Here is a 19583-nt window from a genome sequence, read left to right as displayed (position 1 = left end):
GTGAGCGATGAATAGGTCTACAGAAGGAGAGAATGTAGAGTAGTGCCAACTGTCAGCCGGGAGAAAGGTGTGAGATGCTGGCACTTTCAGGCCGGTGAGACAGATCTTGATGTCTTATAGACACAGAGGAAGGTGGAGGGAGAAGGCTTGCAGGTAATGTAGTTCTGACAATAGCAGCCAACCTTGCCTGGGCCCTTCTATAAGCCAGGGACTGTGTGGAGTATTTTATCTGGACCAGCTTTGTTTCAGATAGGCAGCTTCTCCTGCTGGGTAGGGACGGGAGGTCAGAGGGTCGGGCCAGAGTCGGGGCTGATGGCAGCTTTTATTTGAGCACCACGGGACAATGAAACAAAACAGTGATAATAGGTACTATTTCCAGAGCACTTGCTGTGTGCCAAGCACTCCACTGAGCACTTCCACAGGTGTTGTCCACTCAGAACAACAAACGACCCAAGTAGGAGGCACAGCCCATGAAAATGTAATGTCAGGGAAGGCCTGCACCTCTCTTCAGAGCTTCCCCTGGACATGGTGTGAAGCACAAAGGATTGGAAACATGGGTTTTTGTTCCTGTCTTCCGAGACAAGTCATTGCACTCTCCCGGATTTTTGTATCTTTCACTATAAAATGTGAGTAGTAGATTTGAATCAGCAGGGCACAAATTTTATAGGTGGCAGCCTGTTCGTTCAAAAATAAATCTCACAGGGAAACTTGTAAGATAAAACAGGCATTGTGGGGAGGGCAGGGGCCTGGTCCACCCCTTTGTTGCCCCTTGGCCTCAGGCCTACCTCCGAAGCTATGTGGATTATAGTTGGATGGTCACTGCTGATCTCTGGGGTATCCTCCGCTCTCATTGGTGACTCGAGCATCCCCACCGCTGGCAGTCACAAGGAAATGGTTGTAGGGAGCTATGTGTGTTAACAGGAGCGTGGTACATTGTCTTCTTTTGCCTGATCCTGGGCTGAAATCTGGCTCTGCACTTGTTAGCTGTGCAACCCTCACAACTAGCTTAACCCCTCTGGGCCTCACTTGGCTCAACTATAAAACGGAAATAAGACTTCATTATGTTGGTTATAAGGATTAAATGTTGTAATGTATGTAAAGCTCTTAGCTCTGTGCCTGGTGCCTAGTAAGGATCAACTATGAAAGCGACTTACTGATAAATGATTGTTAAATAGCTAAGTTCTTGTGTATATATATGATTTTCTTGTTTTAACTTTTAAGGCTATGTGAGGAAGAATTAGAAGTGAGGAAGATGTAACAATGTGCCGGCGTCAGGCCAGGTGGGAACAAAACGACTGCTCTGGCTGATGGGGCTGAAATGTTTGGGTCTCTTTGTCTGCCTCTTTGGCTGCCAACACAGAGCAGGCGGGCGTCAGCTGGGCCCCTCCCAGCTGCTGCTGGGCCACCTCCTGCCTGTCCTCTGAGGGTCAGATGACAAAGCCAGGCGCCATCTCAGAGCCCTTCTGGACACTCCCAGTGACCTCTGCACCCGCCTGCCACACACTACCTTCTGTTCACGGCCCGTCAGCCGGCTTTCTCCCTGACTGCGCTTGGATTTGAGCCTTTGTCAATTCATGTTTCCAGATTAATTAGCGAGGCCCCATGTCAGATGCTAACTGAAACCCAGATGTCGGCTTGGTTCCTCTCATCAAATCATTTTGTACCAGTAATTGAAGAACACAGAGGCAGTAGTTAGGTTGGCCAGGAGCAGCTTACTTTCTCCCTCCCGTTTCAATTAAAAGATAAATAGACCCCCCTCCCCCAATCCCTGAGAGGATCGTGGAAAGGGGATTTGCCTGCCATCTCGTGTAATAATAAAGATGGTGAAGAGCTGATGCCCTGACCTTCACATTGAAGGTCGGGTTCCCTGGAGAAGTTTCCTGTGGGTTTACAAGAAGGTGACAGGGGCAGTGGGAAAGGGGAACTCTTTCTAATGTTAACTTTAGCCAGGAAACCTTTTCCCAGGCTATGAAATGGCCCTCTAGCAGACAGATGTGAATCTAGCACAGTGCCTGCCCATAACTAACACAGTGTTTGCTTAGCAAGCATCGTTGTTGGGTGTGTGCATCCTTCCAGCTTCTGGGGGACTCTGTGTATGTCTGGGTAAAATGGACAGGTCAGAGCAGGGATTTATTTACATTTCTCTCTAAGCCACATGTCGTGAATGTGTGTGAATATTTTTTTAAGCTTCCATTTATTGAGTACTTACTATATCCTAGTTATCATGGTAACACCTTATGTATATTATCTCATTGAAATTTTTTAAAAGATTTTTATTTATTGGAGAGACAGGGAGCATTAATGGGGAGAAAGGCAGGGAGAAGCAGGCTCCCCACTCAGTGGGGATCCATGGGGTTCGATCCCAGGACGCTGGGATCATGACCTGAGCTGAAGGCAGATGCTTCACCGATTGAGCTACCCAGGTGCCCCATCTCATTAGATTCTTACAACAACCCTGTGAAATCAGATTTCTTAATTCACATTTTTTTCCAATGAGGAAACTCTGGCTCAGAGAGAGAAAGTTGCCCAAGGTCACATAGCCAGTGTGCAATAGAGCTGGAGTTTGAATCACTAAGCACATTGCGTCTGTGAAGTATAGATAGCTATTGTAGGAAAGACTAGCCACGTTTTCTTCCTCAAGTAATGTGTGTTCTCCTGGGCAGATGAGATGAGCACAGGTTTTGGTTATACCTTTGCCTTTCTCAGTTCAATGTCAAAACCCACAGTGACCACTTTGGAGCTAGAGGAGTGCTTTGAAGGATGACATGAGTTGCTGATGTTCTGTTGGCTTGGGCTGGAGTCTGAAGTATGTCCTATAGAGCTGATGAAAGCTCTTGAGAGCTGGGAGCAGGCCCTGAACCCAGTGCTTGCTGGGAACCCCAGCCACACCGCACTGAGAAATGGAGGATAGAGTCAAGAAGGCTTTGGGTTCCTTGGCAAGTTGATGTATATTCGAAAAATGATTTCAGACCCAGCTCCCTCAGCTTGTGCTCTTGGGCCATTCATGATGGCTCTTTGAGCCTCAGTTTCTCCATTAGCAAAATGAGCCTCTAGCTGTCTTACACTATAGAGTCCTTATGAAGCTGCATTGAGTATTGTGTAATATTCAGGCCCTCAGGAAATGTTAGGGTGTCATGAATGCCCAGACATCTCAAAATTTCTAGATTTAATAAAGGAGCATCTTAAATATTACATATGAAGACTTGGGGTAGCCATTCTCAAATATTAAAGAGATAAGAACCTGCTTGTTAAAAATGTGGATATTGGAGCCTTTCCTCAGATATTATAATTTAGAATCTGAGGCTGGAACCAGAAATCTGCATTTTAACAGACACTCTTAGAGGTTCTGAAATACATTCATATGACTTCCAAATGTCAGAGCCAGCAAAGATCTTTAAGATCTTTATTTTATAGACAAGGAAAAGGGTGGGTTATAACTTAGAAATAAGTTGCCTTCAAAGGTCCCTGAGAATGGACCTTTGTTTGCGGAATTTTTTTTTTTTTTTAAGATTTTATATATTTATTTATTTAGAGAGTGAGAGGGGAGGGGCATAGAAAGAGGGAGAGAGAGAATCCCAAGCAGACCCCAATGCACAGAGCCCAGTGTGGGGCCCGATCTCACAACCCTGAGATCATGACCTGAGCTGAAATCAAGAGTCAGCCACCTAGGATCCTCAGTTTGCGGATTTTTCAAAATTGTTGCTGGTAACTGAGGTGTGACCTGCATGTAGGTGATATGACAAAAGCCTCATGACTTTTTTCAGATATACTTCTCAAATTCTGTCCCTCCAATTTAGGTACACTGCCACGAGGTGGCAGTAGTGTGCTCTAGGCTCTCAAGGGTTAAAATACTGGAAATAGTCACATTGTGGTTTTTTCTGTTATTGTTAAACACAAAGATAAATAGCTTTATTAAACTTGCTAAATGCAAGCAAACATCAATCAAATATTGAAATGGAAAGTACGTTTATAAGCAAGTAAATTATTAGAGGCAAGAAGCTGTCTTTCGGTATGATTTTTTATTAGATGTTCCCAGTCTTCTCCCTGTATTTAGTTCCTTTTTTAAAAAAAATTAATTTTATTTTATTTATTTGACATAGACTGAGAGAGAGAGTACAAGCAGGAGGAGCAGCAGGCAGAAAGAGAGGGAGAAGCAGACTCTTCTTAACTGAGCAGGGAGCCAATGTGGGACTCGATCCCAGAACCCCAGAATCATGACCTGAGCTGAAGGCAGTTGCTTAACTGTCTGAGCCACCCAGGCTCCCCGGGTTCCATTTTTTACCTAAGTAATTTTTTGCACACTCCATTCGTGGTTTTATTCTCAGACTTGCCAGGGTAGATTTCTTGGTATCAGAGCCTCTTTTACTTTTTTTTTATGCCAAGTGTTTTCCTTTCAAGCTGGTCTCTCAGAAGCAGAGATAAAGTTGCTTTTCTGTGTGTGCTTCTCTCTCTGCAAAGCAAGGTACTGGCATGTTTCTGCCACCAACTCTAAATAGGGATGAGAAGGGGAGAGAGGAAACTAGCATGTCACTGGGTACTGACTGTGGACCAAGTTCCAAGCCATGTGTCTTCATGTTACTTTATGACAACATGGGGCAGAGCGTGCTATCATTTTACAGGTGATAAGTTGGGACCAGCAGTGAATCCCAGGTCTACTCTTTCCAGAGGCCACCCAGTGTCTTGTCTCCATGGTGTGCATGTCACAGAAGGGATGTGGTTGCCAGATGCTCCCCTACCCTTATAGAGGAAGCCCAGATGGCCTGGGGTGGAGCCTAGGCCTAGTGGCAGCCCTGTGGAAGGCAAGCCATCCTGCCTCCTCCACTCCTTGGCAGTGCGTGGGACCCCCCTAGCCTGTACCTGAGAGGAGGCAGGAACACCTGATGGTTCTTTGAGCTTCAGTTTCTCCATTAGCAAAATGGGCCTATAGCTGTCCCTCTCCCTGGGGAATCCAACTGCCACCTCAGCTGCTCCACTGACATTCTTGAGAGTGTTAATTTGGCAGGGTGCCCAGCCCCTGGCCCCACTGTCTCCAGAAATGAGCTAGCCAGGGAGAGAACCTCATTGCCACCACAAGTAAGGGAGCCAGGACAGGCTCCTTCCTGGTCAGCAACATTGGGGAGAGGGTCCAGGAGGCCAGGCTGGGCCTGTGGGGAGTGAGTGCCTACTTGTCAGTGGTCTCCACTCTTCCAGCATCTGTAAAGTGGGGTAGGAATTTTGACCCCAGGCTTCAGGACAGCTCATTGTGGGAGGAACCTGGAATGTTTGCAGTGGGCTTCCAGCAGTTCAGGAAGCAATCCTCTCCAGTGGGGGTGGGGGTGGTGTGATGTGGAGATGAATGATTATTTCTTTTCCTTCTCCTTCTGGTTCTTTATCACCATCACACTGGAGACTGTTATTCAGTGCCAGTCCTAACCTGGGCCAGCCAATGACTCTCCATACATTATATTCCTACAACAACCCTGTGAAGTACATTTTGTTGAGTCTCCTTTCACCTTAAGGCTCAGAGAAGTCAGGCGACTTGCCCAAGGTCATACAGTAAGGAACTGACACAGCCAAGGCTTGAATGCAAGTTTGACTCCAGTGTCTATGCTAGGTCCACTCACCCATGACACTCACACTCTACTGACAAGGACAGAGCCCCTGCAGCCTTCCCCAGCTGCCCTGTAGTCCTTTGAAAGAAGTATATGTTACTTTAGTTGTCAAAAACTTGGAATCTGACACAGGCTTCTTCTCTGAGCCTTGGCTCCTTAGAAGGAAGGGCAGAAAAATACTATTTCCACAGTGCTATGGGAGATTGGGATGGTTCATAGGTGGCGATTGGATTTCTAGGAGAAAGGTCCCAGCACACCTGGGTGTCCAGTAATGGGTGTCGCTTATTGGTTGTCCCCCATCAATGACCTGAGTCATTGACATGACATTGACATCGACATGACCATGAGTGACAGAAGACCCCTGTACCCGCAGAAGGATGGGAGATACTCAGGGAACAGGGTTTGTAAGGGTATTCCCGGCCTGAGACAGGGGTCAGGGAGGCTAGCGGGGGAGCTGAGGGCTGCCAAGGAAATCTCCTTCTCTAGCATGTGTTACCAGGCTCCATACTCTCTCCTGGAAAGTTTGCCAAACCCACAGGCACCCAGCATCAACCTGTGAGGGGTCATTGAAAAAATTGGAGAGATGTCAGCCAATGACTAGAAGGTGAGGGGGTGGTCCCCAGGGCTGCTGAGAGCGTTTGAAGGAGTGGGTGCCAGGCACAGGAGGGCATGGCTTATTTCATGTTCTCCAGAAGTAGGATCAGCACTAGCAGGTGAGCTGAGGTCAAGTCCGAGGAAGAGCAACCTGAGAGAGGGTCCCGGGCCTCCTGCAATAGCGAGACCTCTGGCCCTGGGCACGTGCATGCAGAGCCTGGGTGGGTAGCCCATAAGCCACCTCCCAGGAAAGCCAGGAAGGGGCTCCTGGGTCAGGCTAGTCCCCACACTCTGTGATCCATATATTTCCTCCCAGGCTGAATGGCCTCTGGTGGCCTGATGGTTCAGTCATTTGCTATTTGCTGAGCACCTAGTTTGTGAGCAGGCATTCGATAGTGACAAGGTCCCCATTCTCATGCAGTGTACAGCTAAGAATCTTGCCTATAACAGCAGAACTTTCAAACAGTAGGAGACACTTTTTGTTAAGGGTCCCCCATGTGCTAAGGGGTTTATATGCCTTGTCTCATTTAATCTTCTCAAAAGCCTATGAGGTTGGACTTGTTATTATCTGCATTTTATAGAAGAGAAAACCCAGGCTCACAGTAGCCAGGGGTAAAGGAGGCTGGGAAGATGAGCCTCCTTGGGACTCTTTCTGAGCTAAGGCATGACTCCAGGTGTCTGGCCATAATTCTCCCGGGCCTTTGCTGTCCTTACTGGAAGATTTGGGACTGTACAATAGTGATTCTGTCTCTGCGTCTGAGCTCACTTGGGCCCCCTCTAGGTGGGCCCTTGGCCAGGCCCCAGAGTTGGTGCTTCTCAGCATATGGTAGACATACCACCATTGCCTTGGCCCTAATGCATCCTGTGTCCAGCCACATTCATTCTGCAAGGGACTTGGGGCCCTGGCCACCCCCACGTTGACCCCAAGGATTGTGGTGAATTGCTCTGCCTACCTGTCCCATGGGTCCTTGGCTTATACTGCTGCTGCCATAGACAGTCATACTGTGAAGTGGTCAAGAATCAGGCAGATGGTGCTCCTCTTCTGAAACACTCATCCTCATCTCCTGCCTTGCTGGGAAGGTCCCTGATGTCCTGAAGGCCCAGGAGGGGTGGGAGTGGCCTCAGGCATGGAAGGCCCAGAAAGCTGGATGGGGCGGGTTAGGCCACCGTCCAGCCCCCACCAGGCCTCACTGCCATCCTCTGTCTCACCTGGAGGGATAATGAGAATCTTTATGTGTCTGTGGGCAGGTCTTTGCATTGGCTTGTGCCACTCTTGGGACAACCTATAAAACCTACCTTAAAAGTCCTCAAAGGCAAATTTCAGAAAAGCTGATTAGATAGAAAATCCTCTGAAATTATAAGGTGCAGTACAAAATCTCTAAGGTGTTGTCATTAGTGCATCTTTGTAGATGATTAAAAAATTAAAAAAAAAAACTCTCAGGGGTACAAAAATGACCATGAAAATTTGTAACTGCTTCCCAATGTGCTTTTCAGGGCTTACATCCTCTGACTTCCAGATTCTGAGGGCATTCAATTGTTTATTCCAAAAATTAATCACAGATCATGGGCTTTGGAGTCTGATAGGCGTGGGTGGTTGGCTGCATGATTTTGTTTCCGTCACTAGACTCTTCGAAAGCTCATCTCCTCATTGGTGAAGTGGGGATGGCTTTGCCTCATGGTGTGGTTATGAGGATTAAGTCAGATAATGCTGTCAAGCAAGGCTCAGCACACTGACATGGATTACCTGTCCCTACCCACTGTTATCTTCTGTGGCCCTGGGGCAGGAGGCTCAGGTGACAAGGTGCATTTCTTTATAGTGAGCTCTGAATTCATATCTGCCCAGCCTAGAGGCTGGAGATGCAGAAAGAGGAGCTCAGGGTCTGTGGAGAAGGATGGACCAGAAAGCAGAGCTGGTGCAGAGGGATGAGTAGCAGGGGGGGCAGTTTGTGCAAGAGGGTTGGGAGCTCAGCAGTGAGGCTCAGCAAAGCTCCCTCCTGGAGGAGGCATCACTGCTGGGCTCTGAGCATGCAGTGGGCATTGACTAGCCCAGGAGAGAAGTGAAGTGGAGAGGGCGGAGGGAACAGCCGTGCAAAGACAGGTGGTGAGAGGGAGCACGATGCATTTGAGAACCTGCCCCTGGAGCCCAGCCTTCCGTTCAGGGTGTGGATGTGAGCCGTGGGCAGGAAGATGTGAGTTCAGCCAGGACGTGTCATTCTGCTGAGGGGTTTGGATTTCATTCTGAAAGCGATGGGGAGCCTTTGGCAGATTTTAGGCGGCAGAGAGGCATGAATTCCCTCACAAACACGGCATCCTGTGGTCGCTGAGCACCCGAGTCTTATTTTCATGGTGTGTTAAATTGATGATGATGAGTAACGGGGCAGAGGGCCATCTGTGTAGGATGTGAGCGCAGACGTAAGTGTGCATTCATGGAAATGAGTTAATGTTCCCAGGTGAGCCACAGCCTGCTCCCACAGAAAAAGCCCCGTTTGTCTGACGCCAGGGACTTCAGAGAATAGGCCTTATCAAAGCAAAACATTTGGTTATAAATATTTATAAATATGTGTTGGATTGAATTGCGCTTTGGTTCATTCACCATTTATGTCTATAAATATTTGAGAGGCTGCTTGGCATCATGGAAAGATGCGGTCTTTGCAGGCACGGACAGATGGGGAGCATTTGCTTTCTCACTCAGCGGCAGGACCAGTCTGATGACCCTGGCCTTGTCACTTCACCTCTCAGAGCCATATTTTCCATGGCGAGAATGGTACCTATCTTCCACAAATGGGAATTAGAATAATCTCTGTAAAGAGACTAGCATGTCCGATGACATGGTGGGCACCAATAAAAGCAGCTTTTATGATTGCTCATTTGTCTCTATGGTTTTTATAACCTGAACTCTCAGCAGGCTGGATGTTAGTGATCATCTGGTTTGGCTTCAGGGTTCCTTGGAGCTTCAGTCCCTTTTTGCCTGCATATGTCCCTACTAGTATCGTTGCCAGCCCTCTCTTTGAAAATGATTTTTAAGTGAATTTTTCATAATACAAAAGAATATTTATAATGTGTTATAAATAGGGTATATGTTAATGGCAAAGCATAATAGTAAAACAAGTATCCATGAATTCACTGACTTATTTAAGCAAAAGAACATATGGTGCCATTGGAAGGTCCCTCTACCTTCCGCATCCCATCCATGCTCACCCTAGTCTCCCAGGAGCAGAGGGGGAACCACGCACTGATTTTTGTATTTGTAATTTTCTTAATTTTCTTTGTATTATTACTACATATATATATATATATTTTTTTTTAATTTACTTATTTGAGAGAGAGAGAGAGAGAATGAGCAGGGTGAAGGTCAGAGGGAGATGCAGACTCCCCGCTAAGCAGGGAGTCCAATGTGGGGCTTGATCCCAGGACCCCGGGATCATGGCTTGAGCTGAAGGCAGGTACTTAACCGACTGAGCCACCCAGGTGCCCCTACTACATGTATATGTAAACGTAAGTGTTATTTTAAGTTTTGCTTGCTCTTTAAGTTTTTATAAAAGGAACCAAACAATGTATACTCTTCTACAATAAGGTTTTTTTTTATTTATGACAGTCACAGAGAGAGAGGCAGAGACACAGGCAGAGGGAGAAGCAGGCTCCATGCACTGGGAGCCCGATGTGGGATTCGATCCCGGGTCTCCAGGATCGCGCCCTGGGCCAAAGGCAGGCGCCAAACCGCTGCGCCACCCAGGGATCCCGGTTTTTGTTTTTTTTTAAACTTAGCATTTTAGGGACACCTGCGTGGCTCAGCAGTTGAGCGTCTGCCTTTGGCTCAGGGCGTGATCCCGGAGTCCCTGGATCGAGTCCCACATCGGGCTCCCTGCATGGAACCTGCTTCTTTCTCTATGTCTCTGCCTTTCTCTGTGTCTCTCATGAATAAATAAAATCTTAAAAAAAACTTCAGCATTATGTCTCTGAAATTCACCCATGATGATGTGGGTGGCTGTGGTGTGGCTCATGCATTTTCACCACTGTATGAATTTCTACCATGTATCCATTTTCTTGCCAGTGTATATTTGGCTTGTCTCCAGGTTTTTTAAATTTTTATTTTTATTTTTTTTTATGATAGTCACAGAGAGAGAGAGAGAGAGAGAGGCAGAGGACAGAGACACAGGCAGAGGGAGAAGCAGGCTCCATGCACCAGAAGCCCGATGTGGGATTCGATCCCTGAGTCTCCAGGATCGTGCCCTGGGCCAAAGGCAGGCGCCAAACCGCTGCGCCACCCAGGGATCCCGTCTCCAGGTTTTTTGGCTGCAAACTGTGCTGCCGAGAACATCCTCATGTGATTCCTGGTGCACCTTGGAGAGAGTTTCTTAGGTGAATTCCTGGGAGTGGGGTTGCTAGGACATGGGCATGAGCATTGCCAACTTTACTGGCTCTTAGCAAATTGTTTTACAAAATGGTTATATCAGTTTGTCCACTTTCACCCTTTGTCATTCTCAGGGTTCTCAGGGGATCCTCTGTCACTGTGACTGTTTTGACTGCACCTTGAGTGAGGGGCCGAGGGATAACTTTGTATGGTTTCAGGCCATAGAATTGCCTCTGTACCTTCTCCCCAGGCGTGATTCTCAGAGGGGCAGAGGATAGAGCCAACAAATGTTTTTATAGGTAAAATCTAATTGCCATGGTTGTTGAATGGCCAGTGTGGATCAATGATCAAGCGATTGATGCTTTTCTGTGCCCCTGGGAGGTCAGTAGCTATCTGACCTGATGAGCAGACTGGGCTGAGTGAACACTGTTCTCTTCCTCCCAAACCCTGGCCCGTCCAGTTTGACAGAGGTCTGCAGGAGGAGAGGCCAAAGCTGTCTGCATCTCTTCCTGAGAGAGAAGACAGAGCAGCATTTGAATGCTGGCTCATCTAGGCTGGGGCAGGTTTGTCAGGGATGTCTCTCTTTCATGTGCTGCGGCTAGAAAATGAGAGATGACTGACCAGGCACAAAAGCTGTGGGGACCACACATGCCGGCTCCGCCCCGCAAGCCTCCTCTGTGCTGGGGCTCCCGCTCTTGCCACTCTTGCCCCTCGGAGCGGGAGCGGAAGCAGGAGGCAGCACTCAGCCAACATTGACTTTGAAATGATAATTTCCAGACTCCAACCTTTCACGCCTTCTCTCTGCGTGACCAGGCTAACAGTGTAAGGAGGGAAGACAGCAGAGTTAGCGGAAGAGGTGCAGGGAGCGGCAGGGGCCCACAGCTTCTCACTGGAAAGGGTCCTGATCTGGACCCTGTGTAAGCGAGTCTCCTCTCTTAGCATCTCAGAGGCAGTCCTTCGGTTCTGCTTTTTTTCCTTTAAGTTCCTCTTGAGAGAGTAGCCGTAGCTGCAAATGACTTCAGGGTAGTGTTCATTATTGATAGTAACCCCGCATTATTAGTACTAAAAATAACAGAACCCATTACATGTATTGAGACTTACTGTGGGCTAGGTAGTGTGCTAAGTTCTTTAGAAACATCCTTTCATTCACTCCTGCAGTAACCCTGTGAGGTTGTCACTTTTATCTCGGGTTTAGAGATGAGTCCACTGAGGCTCAGAGACCTGCTCTTGTCACAGTACCTGAGCCCAGACCCATTCGGAGCAGGACTGTGGAGTCCACTGTGTGGCTCTTAGTTATCACTTGTATCCCTAACTCCACTTCTGACCTTGCTTGATGGCCCTGTGGAGTGGTCGGTTGTTCCAGGTTGCTACTGGGGAAGTGGATTTGGCTCTGGACTGGAGACACGGGTGTGGGTGACACACAGCCTACGCCCCTGAGGAGCTCTCCATTCTGTGGAGGAAAAGGACAAGTTAGAGATACAAAAACTCACGTTTATTGCATAAGCTGGGTGCTGGGCCAGATGCCTCACCTGAATGATTTCATTCATGCCTCAGCGCCATTCTCCCCATTTTACAGATGAGGACAGTGAAGTACAAGGAGGGTAAGTGGCTTGGTTAAGATGACGAAGTGGCAGAGCTGTAGTGTGAGCCCAGGTAGCCGAGGAGAGCCCACCTTCCTACCCCTACTTCCTCTGCTTTTTACCTTCCAGAAAGTGCTTCACATAGGTACCTACCAGGTGCTGATGTAGCCCTGGTGGAGGGAGCGTGCGGAGGGGCTGGGTAGAGAGATGAGGAGGGTGGAAGGAAGGATCTCCTGGGCAGATGGGGGAGGAGGGCAGTGCCCCAGGGCAGGAAAGACCCACACACAACTGTGCCTCACTTAGGATTTGGTTTTCTCCCAATTTCTGCCTTCAGTTTCTCTTCACACATCAGTCTCTGGCTCTGCCCTCTTGTTAGCAATTCTGTACATTTCTCCTGTGGGTGAAATGTGGGTGGGGTGCTTGAGGCCCCCTCTGCAGGGGGCTGGGACCTCTCTGCCCCCAGCCCGGCTTCTGCTTTATACGGAGGACTGGCCCTACTAGTGGGCTCCCTGTCCTCCCTGGCTTGCCCCACTCTTAGCTGGGATGGCAACACAAGGGATGGGGCAGGGCCTTCCAGTGTTGGGTGGGGGTAGGGGGTGCCATCAGCAGGGTGGGTGGCCAAACTTTCCCAGCCACACCCTGGAGGAGGTGGCTTCTGTGTGTCCTTGCTCTTTCCTTTGTTTTTGTTTGTTTGTTTGTTTGTTTTATTTTGTTTTGTTTTTCAGTCTTTCCTGCAGTTCTTGATTATTCCTTTTTGGGCAGTAAAGAGCTCCATTTTAGAGAATAAGAACTGGCCCAAGACCAAATGGGCTTGAATGTCAAGGGGAATCAGCAGCCCTTTGGGGGCTTGGTGGTATAGTTAGGTGTGAGGTACCCAGAGACAGGGGAGACCCAGGGAATAGAGGTAGCCTCCTTGGCAAGCTGCCCCTGCCCTCCCCAGGGAAAGACTGCAGTATCATTTTAACAAAGAGGTTGAGTCTTCACAAACCAAGCATAGAGTTAAAATGCCACTGCCTCACATTTTACAAACACATGCGGTTGTTGGAACACAGTGCTAGTGGCATTTCCTTCTCCCCCACAGCTGATGGGGCCAGGAGGCACATCTTCAGTAGCAGCAGGGTATTTTCCTCCCCCATGTAACATGCTTTGTCTTTTGTTTCTGACACCTTCCTGTTGCTGTTTACTGCTTTGTGACTTTTCTGGCTTTGGCCTGTGTCCTTGGCAATCTCCCTGGAAGACACTGAGAGCTCCCTCTTGCATTATAACTGATGGCTCTGAGTCACTGCTGTTCAAAAAAGTTTAGCTTATTGCCTACTCTATACCAGAGGACTGTGTGCATTCTCACTTGTCAGTGGCTCTTCTGCAGGCTTCTGTAGCCCAGAGAGATCTTTCTGAAGCATATTCCAGCATATGTGGCATTTGTCTCCTAAAGAACATTATGCTTGTTAGTCCCTCATGCAGATGTTTCACTGGCAGCCCTCCTCTGGCTCAGTTATCAAAATGTGAACTCCCCTGGGTCCACAGCCCTCTGAGGATGCTCACCAGAGCTCTGGCCTATTGGCCCAAGGGTAGAGTCACACAGCATAAAGATCATAGCCTTGGAGATGACCATTGGTTGTGGTTTCACCTATAGTGAATCGGCTGACCTGGGAGTGTTAATAAAAACCTCTTTAACTTCAGTTTCCTTGTTTGCAAATTAAAAAAAGGGGGAAAAGAAGCCCGTCTCACAGAGTTATTGTGAAGACTAAATGCAGTGACATTTATACCATGTCCAACAATAAATACTCAATACCCATTAACTTCCTTCCCTCCTTTGGAATCGGGTAGACCTGAATTTAAATCAAATGAGACCTGATCAGGGGCTCAAATGATGATACCAGGGTGTTTCATTCAAGTAATGATTCATTCATTCATTCACCTATCCATCCATCCATTTATTCTCTCTTTGTCTCTGTCCCTCCTCTCCTAATCTCTTCCACACTGGTCCAATCCTCAGCACTTTCTCCATTCATGCTCTAAGGTGGCTACAGAAGCTCCAGCCTCTAGCTCCAAGTCCACCAGGAAAGAATGTTAGCTTCTGTCCCAAAAGTCTCACACCATTATATTGGCTTTGATGGATTCTGTGGCCATCTTGAACCAGCCCCCATGGCCAGGGACATGATGGGGCGGGCCTGGAGTTGACTCATTTCTACCTGACCATGAGAGCAGAGCATGGTAGGGATAGATACCCAAAGAAAAAAATTGGGATTATCACTGGGAAGTAGAGTGAGCAGATGCTGCAGATAAAAACAAACAGAACAAACCCCACAGGATGTCCACTATAGGTGCCATTTATGGGACCAGGGATCTAACTGATTGTCCTTTGGTAGGGCCTTTTGATCATATTCTGGGTACCAGTTACTTGTCTGGCCGGTTGCATTGTCTGTTGGGTTCTTGGCCCTGGGCAGGGGCTAACCTGGCAAAATCGCTTGAGAGAGAGGAGCTGGAGCCTCCCCGAGAGGCCTGAGTAACAACAGTTCATGAGTCCTGGCCCCATTTTCACCTTGAGTTCCTTAATTCAGACCCTCTGGAGGCTGCTCTATGGTCCTGTGATTTATCTGCATCTGGTTAAGCAATCATCTTGAAGATTCTGACCCCTGTTTGATCTACCATCTCTTCTGCCTGCTTCAGAAAACCATGTGGGAGTTCAGAGCTCTTTAATATGTCTTCTGTAAAGACAGGTGGTGAGTTGTGTTCCCTTTCCTCATTACCCTGTGGTCACTGGAGGCCTCTGTGATATAGATGAAGTGCTGCTCATCACTGACTTTGCAAGGATGGCCCCACTTCCTTTTCATCTGGTTCATGCCTGGTGGCAGCTTCGGGACTTCCTGGATGTGTGAAGAGGTCTTTTCTCCAGAGGCAAGAGCTTGGCCTGTGCTTATGTCTGCGTGTGTGTGCGTGTGCATGTGCGTGTGTGTGTGTTTGGAACCTCCTCCTCTTCTTTATCATGGCTGTTTTTTATCTTGGGAAATACCTGCATCTGTGATCACAGGTGGGGGCCAAAGCCTTTAGGCTTAAGGGGTGATCAGAATAGCCCCAATCTGGGCAGCCTGTGTGGCTCAGTGGTTTGGTGCCGCCTTCAGCCCAGGGCCTGATCCTAGAGACCCAGGATCAAGTCCCGTGTCGGGCTTCCTGTGTGGAGCCTGCTTCTGCCTCTGTGTCTCTCATGAACAAATAAATAGAATCTATAAAAAAGAAATAGATCTGAGCAGTTGTTGAATTTATTTTTCCCTGTTGAGTTTTTATATTTGAAGGAAGAGAAATGCCCCCTCCCACCTTTTTTATTTATAATTAACTGGCCTGTTGGACAGCCTGGGAGAGCAGGCTGCCTCCTTCACTGCTTCGCTGAGCCTTGGCCACTTGAGCTTTGTCAAGTGGGTGGGGTAAACAGGGGCTGTGCATTTATTGTGTTATTCTGCTGATTGTCAAACAGGCTTATCTAGTGCTTTGTCTAAGCCCTGCAGAGGAGCGTGCCAGGTAGCTTCTTCATGGATGGTGGCAGGGGCTGGAGGCAAGGTTTGGTGGGGGATGAAACCAGCACCAAAGATAAGAAGATCCATGAGTGGCACAGCATGCTTGGCTAATGGTGGAGACTTCAAATCCATCTGGGGTTGCCTGAGAGAAGACTTCATGGAGGAGGTGGTCTTTGAGATGGATGTGACATTGGGCAAGCAAGGGCCTTCAGGAGGAAAGGAATTGTGTAGGGGAAAGCAGAGAAGAGAAGAGGCATATGCAGATGTAGGGAGAGCGAGTCTGTAGCTGGTAGCTGGAGGTGGCATTGGGCCTTATGATAGAGGGCTTGAATCCCAGATTGAAGGACCTGGGGACCCCTCAGAAGGTGGAGCAGCGTTACTGAAGTGTCCCGAGTGTTACATGCATTTGCGTGTGTGGAATTCATACGTGGAAGCTTAAGGGGTAAAGTCTGACAATAGCTGATATTAATTGAACACTTACTCTCTGCCAGGTACTGTTCTTAATGACTTAAGTGTGTCATCTTATGAAACAAGTTGCTCTTCTGTTCAGAACCCTCTGATGGCTTCCTGCTTCCTTCTGTGTGATATCCAAAATCCTTAACCTGCCACTACTCTCCCACTTTCTTACCCCAGCCTCCCTGACACTCTTGCTTTTCCTCGAACACTATGCATACTCGTGCCTCAGGACCTTTGCATTGGCCATTCCCTCTGCCTAGAATATTCTTTCTTCCAGATACCCACATGTCTTGCCCTCTCCCTTCTTTCAGCAGCCAGGAATGGCTGGGCCTGCCCGCACCTGAGCTGTCCACATCACCCGCACTGGTCACACCCTCTTGTCCGTTGGTTGTGACCAGGTGGCAAACATTTAGGGCAGTGTGAGGTTTTGGGGAGTCTTTGTGTTCTATGGTGTTTTTGTTAGAAGGAACTTTGTTCCTGGAGGGTTCATTAATCCAGGGCATGGCAGTCTGTGAAGAAATTGCTAACTTGGCTTGGAATTTCCACTGCGTTCTGTTTAGCTGTGCTAAAATGAGCATTTCGAGGAGAGGAAAACAAGAGTATGGTTGTTGTAAAAATTAAGCAGCTTGCAGGGAGAGCTGGAAGCTTGTTAAAATCACTACCAAGGGGCCTGGGAAGTGGTCACTAAGGAGGCCTGTGGCGCCTTCGTTTTTGGTTCCTAGTTCTGTTGTGAGAGCTGCTTGTCAGCTGCTGCCAGTGAACGAGCTTTGGGGGCTTTTGGCAGGTTTGCCGTGTCCGCTCTGGTGCAGCTCCATCCTTCCCTGTTGTGCTGCAGGCAGAGAGGCCGTGGGAGATGCCTGTTGGCATGTTGGGGGAGGCTGTGCCCTCCCTTAGAGCAGCGGAGATGTGGAGATGAAAGAATGTCACTCTCCATCTCCCTCTCCTGAGCTCTAGCATGTGCCATGCACCAGCCCCTGCTGGCCATTTGTCGTTGGAGAGCTCACAGCTCATGCTTTTCCCATGCATGAAGCCCGAACTGCTGTCCTGGGACCCAGTGCTTACTGTCCCAGATCTGCCCCCTGAGGATATTTGCAGAAACAGTCTGTCTCCCCACCCCAGATCACAATCATAGCTGTCATTGCTTAAGCACCCATCAGGAACCGGGCTGGGGCCAGCTTTTTACCTCCAGGCTCTCCTGGCATCCTTATGTCACCACGGAGATGTGGAAATGAGACCTGGAGACTTCAGTGGACTTGCAGCTGTCCTGGTGCTGAGGGATAAAGAATAGGTGGGCAGACCCAGCTCTGGGAGCCCAGAACCTATATTCCCCAGATGCTGTGTAAAGGGGGCGGGGGAGGTGGTGTTGGTGGTGGAAGGAGCATTGGATGCTCCAGTTGGATGACTTGGGAGAAGCCACTTGACGTCTCTGGGTTTTTTATATTGGTCAGAAGAGAGAGAGCTGAACTCTCTCTGTCATGTTAAATTCCCTTCTAGGGAAATAAATAAATAAATAAATAAATTCCCTTCTAGGTCTTATTCTTTGAATGTGTGCTCTCTGCTAGGGGTGTTCCATCATGGCTCTTTTGGATGGCAAGAGAAAGTTCTAGAAGGGGAGACAGAGGAGCAGCCTTGTGCTCTCTAAGAGTCTGTCCTGGAGCAAAGGGGGAAGCAGTGTTATGGGTTGTCCCAGGAGGAGAGCTCTGACCCAACAGCAAGAGGATGTGGGAAGCCTTCCTCCTTGTTATATTTACAGAGGCTCCACCTGTGCCCCAACTGGGACCATCCAGGACTCCCTCCCACTTGAATTTAGTTTCCTTGCAGAGGCTTCTGTGTGTCTCTTTGGGGTTTACCCTCCCCTCGCAGCTCTGCATGGTCCTCACCACCCACCTGGAGCACCTGGGGATGCTGGTGATATTATGGCCCCTGCTGCCAGCCGGATGGAGTGCAGCTTTGGAGGCCCATGCAGAGATCACTTCCCTTACTGTTTCCTGCTTCCACAGGGGAGCGGAGCATATTCATGGGGCCAAACCCAGCCCGTATCCATCCAATCCCTGTACACATGCAGAGCACCTGTCCTTTCCTCCCTCCAAAATGATTTCTCCTCTGTGGCCTCCTTCTCTTCCCTGGGGAGGCCAGGGAGCCCTGCAGCTTCCAGGACATTTGTGCTTGTGGTTACTAAGGCTGAGGCGATGGTGTCCCAAGGGGGTGGCTGTGGGAGCCTCCTTCTAAGTAGGGAGTAATATTTTATCACCGATATTCTTTAGAATTTCCTGTGGATGGTGGTAATGGAAATGAGACCAACGTTCATCATTATCATCATTATTATTAAAATATTTTATTTATCATTTAAAAATTTTTATTCTTACTCTACAGACAATGCACCGCTTTTGGCTACACTCAAAGGCCAGCTGATCCCTCAGCCCCTCCTCATACTGCATGAGGGCTACAGGTCCTTACCTGTTCCCCTGCCTCCCAGCTCAGTGACTTGTGAAGGAACATATGGCAAGCCTGTTTCTGAGTCTGAGTCTCTCTGTGCCACATCGATCCAAGACCTGGGAGGAAGAGTCCCCCTGCCTCTGGAACACTCTCAATACAAATCATGTGACATAATGTCACTTATTGTCAGTGAGGGAGATTCTTGGATTCAAATATTGTGTCTTATAGGGTGATGGAAGTGAGAAAATTTGTTCTTTGGCCACACTCTAAGTATATATTGTCAGAGGAATTTAAATACAGATAAGACATTTAATTATTAAATGGCTTCTCAATGTGAGGCTCAAATGGAGCTTTCTAATTAGCTGTCAGTTCTGTCAGAGCCAAGCCTGGGGTGCCCGGGGCCGCTTCTCTCCTGATTTTCATGTATAAATTCCATTTCATGGCAACCAGCCGCTACAGGGCCACTGCCTGGGGTGTGCTGCTTCCCCCAGGCAAGAGGTTGCCAGAGTTTCCTTCTCCTTCTGGGACTGCCTTTCTCCCTTCTGGGTCAGGGCAGCTGCTCAAGGGCCATCAAACTGGATTTGCTAAAAAAAGGACAAGCAGAAGAAAAGACTGGAAACGCTGCCTCCCTGAATACCTAACATGTATGTGCAGACAGAGGGCCAGGGCCCAGCCACGGGCAGAGGTGGCAATGGGAATGAGCCAGCGGTAGCTGGGGGCAAACAGACACCTAACCAGATGCACTTTTGACCTTGACCCCTGGAGAGTCTCATGACCTTTGTGGCATTTTTGCTTTTGGAACCTCACAGGTGGCAGGGGCCGCTCCAGCTGTTGTTGAACCTGCTGCTCCGGGTGGCCCCTGTGTGACTGAGAGATCTGACACCCTCCCGCCCTCCTGTGGCTTCAGCCTTTCCCTTCTCGTGGTGACCTGCAAATCAAGACCCCTCACCCTGCCTACGGTCCTTAGGCCCCCTCCCGCTCCCAGACGCCTGCTGGAGGAGCGCCACGGCATCTCCCAGGACCTCCCGCCGGCCTGGGCTTCCACTGACCTTAGCTCTAACGG

The 19583-nt window shown here is 48.7% G+C and overlaps 1 protein-coding gene across 2 annotated transcripts in view; it reads left to right on the top strand.

Moving 5' to 3' along the window:
• SLIT1 (slit guidance ligand 1) overlaps nucleotides 1–19583 on the top strand; it is a 170395-nt gene that overhangs the window by 65734 nt on the left and 85078 nt on the right. The gene's annotated exons all lie outside the window — the stretch shown is intronic.

Source organism: Canis lupus, chromosome 28, assembly GCF_003254725.2.
Source record: "Canis lupus dingo isolate Sandy chromosome 28, ASM325472v2, whole genome shotgun sequence".
Lineage (NCBI taxonomy): Eukaryota > Metazoa > Chordata > Mammalia > Carnivora > Canidae > Canis > Canis lupus.
Note: the sequence above shows the minus strand (reverse complement) of the source record. Positions and strands in the feature narration are given on the sequence as shown.